Source organism: Mandrillus leucophaeus, unplaced genomic scaffold (assembly GCF_000951045.1).
Source record: "Mandrillus leucophaeus isolate KB7577 unplaced genomic scaffold, Mleu.le_1.0 Scaffold76, whole genome shotgun sequence".
NCBI lineage: Eukaryota > Metazoa > Chordata > Mammalia > Primates > Cercopithecidae > Mandrillus > Mandrillus leucophaeus.
The window spans coordinates 5,222,436-5,229,029 of record NW_012108252.1 but is presented as its reverse complement, the minus strand read 5'-3'; positions in this window follow the sequence as shown (position 1 = coordinate 5,229,029).

Here is a 6,594-nt window from a genome sequence, read left to right as displayed (position 1 = left end):
CAACACATCTATGGCAACCTCTACAGTTAAGTTTGTGGGGATGCTGAGAGATGCCAAATGGAGAAACCCTCATTAAGCCCATGAAATTATACTTACAGCTTTATTAAAATAGCAACTGGCCTGGCTTATGTTCTGAAGAACCCTTTAAACCTCAGAGAAGAGGATGATAAATTGAGTGCCATATCCTCATTTTCAAAGGCTTCAATTTTAAACAATTCCACATGCTTCAACCATCAGCTGTATGCGAGGAGGCTGCCATGTGAAATGAGTCTTCATTTGATTGAAGCCAAGATTTATTTTTTCTTTAGGATGAGATCCATGTCAACACACACACACACACACACACACACACACACACACAAAAAAAACTGTCTCTGTGGCAGGATAGATTTATTGAACTCATTCTTCAATTGTGTCAGCTTCTTTTTTAATGTAGCAGTGAATGAATTCAATTAGATGAAGACCATGTTCGTGGTTGGCTTATCAAAAATGCTACTTCTGCCCACAGATATCCACATAGGCAATGACTAAAGACATTGTCCTTCATTGCTATCTCTCCAGGTCACACTATAGACAGCTCTCTGGCCAGAAGAGTTCAGATTATTCTCAACGTAACATGGGTGTAGAGGAGAAAAAAAAATTCCCTGAGACAGTTGCCAAGGGACAGCAGGGTTCTTTACTCTCTTCTCATTCCTCAATCCTCCTAAGACTCAGCTGACCAATGACATACAAGCTGACATTGGTCACTCAAGGCTTCCCTTTCTCAGGTTTTCATACCCCCATTGCAAAGTTTGGGGATCCCCATGACCACCCTCACTTATGATACCAACTGCAAGTTCAGGGGGCTCCAAGACCATCCTCAGGTTTGATAATCTGCTAGAAAGACCCGTAAAACCCACTGAAAGCCACTACACTCAAGAACAATTTATCATAGCAGAGGGATACAGATTAAAAGCAGCCATGGGGAGAGGGGCATAGGGCAGGGTTCAGAAGAGTTCCAAGTATGGAGATTCCAGTTGTCCTCTCCCAGGGGAGTTGTGCAGCTAGTGCTTACTTTCACAGCTGTGATGTATAACAATGCACACAGAGTATTGCCAACCAGGTAATCTCATCTGAATCTTGGTGTCCAAAAGTTTTTACTGGGGCTCAGTAACATGGACATGGTTGTTTGCCCCCTTAACTGACCTTAGTCTCCAGCCCTTCCAGAGGATGAGCTGATACTGCATGGCCTAAGGTCCCCCACTATAAATCATATGGTTAGCATGGACTATCTAGCACGGCCCAAGGCTCCCAGGCAAACAAATCAGGTAGGACATTCCAAGGCATTAGGGGTTACCTCCCAGTGGCCAAGGACACACACCAGACCTGCTCTGGGGGCAAGGTTAATCCTTTATTGCATGCCACACCCATGTAGACTTTCCTCATCTGCTTGGTGGAACTTCTCTGTAGCATCCCTCCTAATCTCCTCTATCTCCCAGAACAGCACAGACACCTGGGTAATCAAGTCGCTACTACCCTAGTCCAAGCCACGAGTGATTCTCACCTGGACTATTTCAGCCTAAAATCTCCTTGTTTCCATTCTTGCCACTTCACAAGCCATAGTATGGAATTCCAATCATTCATCCTGTGCTTAAGCCCAACCTTCCCAGTCCACAAAGGCATTCCCTCACACTTAGAATAAAAATCAAAACTCCTTTTCTGGCTTGTAGAGCCCTAAGTGCCCACTCTGACTGCCTCTCAGTTCATCTCAGTTCTCTTGCTATGTCCACTTTGCTCTGATCACTCTGGCCTTTCTCCTCCTTGTTACCCTAAGCTAATCTTCACCTTGAGGACTTTTCAATGCCCAGATTCTCTGCATTAAACCCTTTGCTCTTTACTTTCCCAAAGCTTCTCCTTCTGGATACTCAGAGCTCAGCTTAAATGTCGCCTGGTGGTATCAACTTCCCTGATAATTCAATCCAAAAGAATCTCTCAGACACCCTCAAACACACTATCCATTCATAATGACATCCAACACACTTGGATTATTTTTGAAGTTAATATTTTCTGGTTTGTTTCTTTGATTGTTTGTCTGTTTATTCTATGCCTCCCCCATAAAAACGTAAGCTTCATGCAAACAGGGACCAATCTGCCTTTTTCATTTCTATATTCCCAACACTTAAGAGTCTAACACATAGTAGGTGCTCAGTAAATACTTACTTAACAAATGAATTATGCCCTTTTCTTTTTAAATTTATTTTTATTGTGTAAATTTAAGATGTACAATATGGTGTCTTGATATGTGTCCATACTCAAATGACTACTACAACTAAGCAATTTAACATATCCATCATCTTCCATAATAAACTTTGTGTGTGTGTGTGTGTATGGTTGTACGTGTGTGTTTGTGTGGTAAAAGCACATAAAATCTACTCTCTTGCAAGCTTTTAATATATAATACAATATTATTAACTGTAGTCCTTGTGTTGTACATTAGATCTCTAGACTTACCCTATATAACTGCAAGTTTGTACCCTTTGACCTTTAGCTTCCCATTTCCTTCCCCTCCCCATCCCTGGAAACCACAGTTCTACTCTGTTTCTATGTGCCCTTTTTTTTTGAGATTCCACATATAGTGAGGTCATGTAGTATTTGTCTTACTGTGTCTGGCTTATTTCACTTAGCATAATGTTCTTTAGGTTCATCAACGTCATTGCAAATTGCAGCATTTTCCTTTTTTAAGGCTGAACAGTATTCCATTGTATATGTATTGTGATATATACATGTATCACATTTTCTCCTCTCATTTTCCATCAATGGATATTTTGGTTGTTTCCACATCTTAGTTATTGTGAATAATGCTGCAATGTTCATGAGGGTGCAGATGTCTCTTTGAGACACTAATTTCATTTCTTTTAGGTATATACTCAGTGAAGGGATTGCTCGTTCATGTGGTAGTTCTATTTTTAATTTTTTGAGGAACCTCCATACTGTTTTCCATAATGGCTGTACTAACTTACATTCCCACCAACAGTGGACTGGGCTCCCTTTTTTTCACACCCTCATCAATACTTGTTATCTTTTGACTTTTTCGGATAATACCCATTCTAACAGATGTGAGGTGATATCTCATTGTGAGTTTGATTTGGTATGCCTTTTTCTTGAAAGTCATCTGGCAACCATTGATTTATTCATTCTTTTATTGAATTGACAAATATTTAGTGAGTACGCACCCACTGACTGGAAGGCCAAACATAGGTGAACCGAGGCAAAACCTGCCCGTGGGAGCTTAAAGGAGTCTAGCAGCAAAGTCACAGAACAGAATAGACAGCACTCGTCTCAGTACCTCCCACGGTGTCTAGCACAATCTTGAGAGCTCACTAGGGAAAGAATGAATACAAAAAGAACTCTGCTAAAATTCTGTTAGAAATTTAAATGGAGAAAAGATTTCTGAAAAATGAAAGCATCGGGGAAGACTTTGTAAAGGATTTGTGTTGATGGGAAGTGGGAGGCTCCACATTCTAAGTAATGGAATAGTACAAATAAAGGCACAGATACAGGAAAGGATACCTCTGGGGAAGGTTGAGTAGTTCTGTTTGGAAGGCATATAAGGCATATAAAGGGACTTCTAGGAGAGGAAGCAGGGAAGGTTGACTGGGATCAGAATTCATAGGACCCTAAAGTTAGAACCCTAGACAATGTGGAGCTATTGAAAGTTTTTGAGCAAGGGCTTATCGTGACCAAAACTGTGCTTTAAAAGAATTGAATTCTGAAAGGACTGGCTTCATGGATATGCAACCAGTGCAGTCATATAGACACAGAGAGCCTATGCACAGAAGGGCCTTGCGCTTGGTTAACACACTGCTGTTGTGTTGAAAGCTTCAATACTTTTGAAAAAGGGGCCCTTCATTTTGCACTGGGCCCTGCAAATTATGTGACTGCTCCTTAACTCAGGAAATGGAGGCTGCGTGAGTAAAATGAGGGAGAGTCAGGAGGCAAGGAGGCTTAATAATAGTTCAAGTGAGAGCTAGAGAGGACCTGAGGTGGGGTAGCCTTCCTAGTTTTATTAGATTCTGTAAGTATTTAGGAGTAATAAAGGAAGCCTTGGGTCTATGACCCAAGGGGGTCAAAGGAAATCCTTTTAATCCCTCTGCCCCACCCCACACAAAATGATTCTTAATTATGCCTAAGTCAGCAGGAAGTCTACGGGAAACCATTGAAAATTTTTAGGCAGAGACGTTATATAAAATTCATTCAACAAATGTTTATTGAGCATCTACTATGTACCAGGCATGGTGGTGGAATTAGAAACCTACTGGTAAGCAAAGGAGTCATAGTGGCTGCCCTAAATGCTGGCATAGAGGGGAGAAATTTGAAAACAGATATTATTCAGTTATAATCACTGCATAATTTGATCACAGTGCAAAGTAGCAAGTTGAAAGACAATGTAATGGTATGTGGGGGGTATTAGTCCATTCTTACACTGCTATGAAGAAATACCCAAGACTGGGTAATTTATAAAGGAAAGAGGTTTAATTGACTCACAGTTCCACATGGCTTGGGAGGCCTCAGGAAACTTACAATCATGGAAGAAAGCACCTCTCCACAGGGCAGCAGAAGAGAGAATAAGTGAATGCCAAGTGAAGGGGGAAGCCCCTTATAAAACCATCAGTTCTTATGAGAATTCACTCACTATCACAAGAACAGTATGGGGGGAAACCGTTCCCATAATTCAATTACCTCCCACCAGGTCCCTCCCACAACATGTGCGGATTATGGGATTACAATTTTCAAGATGAGATTTGGGTGGGGACACAAAGCCAAACCATATCATGGGGGAAAGACGTGAGCAGCACTCACTCTGATACCTGCTTCAGGGACATGTCAGTGAGAACCTGGGCAGAAGGTGAAGAGTTCACTCCAAAATGAAGTTAAATCTCACGTCAAGCAATGTGCCATTTCAAAATGCAGTGCTAGCTTCCGGGACTTTAAAATCAGATCAACAAATCTCTAAGAATACAGCAGCCTTTGTAATATGGGTCAGCTGCACTTTTTTTTTTTTTTTTTTTTCATTTTCAGCAGGCACAACTGACAGAAAATGACCAGCTGGGACCTGGCTAAAAATACAGAGAATCATTTAGGATCATTTCAGCCTTTAACACTTGTTAGTTAGGACTGGAGCTAAGCAAAAGAACAGAACCCTTGCCCAGGGGTAACTAGTCCTGCAGCCTTTCTCAACATTCCAAAGAACAATTGCCAATGTTCTAACACCAAATGCCTTGCCAAGTCATTATAACTGACTTTTTCTTTGGTTTATTCTGCCTACCCCAAGTCAGAGTTCCACACCATTGGTTTATACTACATGGAAGAGTCTAACAGAAATCTTGTCCTTGGGAATGAGCTGGCTAAATAAGCTCTTGAACTTGTATCTCCCTGTCCCAAGAGCAGGGCTCATCTGTCTTACCGTGATAAGAGGAAGTCGGCAGAGATGGCCATGAGCAGAGCAAATGCAAAGATGTAGCTGCAAAGATGTCTGAGACTGTCATCTCCTCCTCAGAAAGTAAACAGATGTGGCTCTCTGTATTGTTTGCGTGCTTTGTCTCTTCCTGTCTTCTTCCCTTATGGGAATAAATTCCTTTAGCATAATAATGAATTAAAATTAAGTTTTCAAGGTAATGAGCATTAGCAAGAGAGAGATGAATTTTTCTGGTTGGTGCCCTGTTCTGAAGGATGCAAGGAGCCACTGTTAATCTTCCCAAGATTCTGCAACCTCAGACCAAAGGAATAGAGAGGTCCTGGGCTTCACTGTAAGGAGTAGCAGCTCAATGGAACCAGAGCCCAGGGAGTGGAATTAGAGGCTGGGCAGGAGGCAGAGGAGCAGAAGAGAAAAAAAGGAGGGAAATTTTGGAAGCGTTCTCTGTGCTGCAACCCTAGCTGTCATGCATATATATTACACTTTTGTTTGACCCTCCCCCTCAGGATGGTGGTAATTGGTTCTGAGTGAGACTCGGGCCTCCCTGGCACACAGCTAATCCTGCCTGCCCTTCTAGCTCTGCAGGGCATCCTGACCCCAGTTACACAAATTTCATAACATAAAGTCTTCTGAGGCTCTAGATCTTTATATGTTCTATTTCTCTGCCCCTAATTCTTTTTCTCTGTATTGACAGTCATTTGGTCATTCTCAAGATTCAACGTGCATTTTATCTCATACTAGAAACTCTTCCTGACCTCCAAAGACTAGTAGGCTCCCCTTGTCTACAGTGCCAGGACACTCAGACACACTTCTCAGACATCTCTAACATGTGCATGGCATTGTTACTTGCATCACGGTCTCCTCCATTTGATGTCAACTGCTCGGGGTAAGCTGGTCTTATTAATCTTGCATCCATACTAGCTTGGTCACTAGCACAGTGCTGGATGCTTTTAATTAGTGTTTAGTGAATGAAAGATGATAATAACAAAGGACTAGTTTTTGAGAGGCAAATATGCTACCCAGTTGGAGATATGGACCCAAGTGATCTTCCCACCTCAGTCTCCCAAGTAGCTGAGACCACAGGTGCATGCCACCATGCCTGGCTAATTTTTGTTTTTTGTTTTTTGTTTTTGTAGAGATGG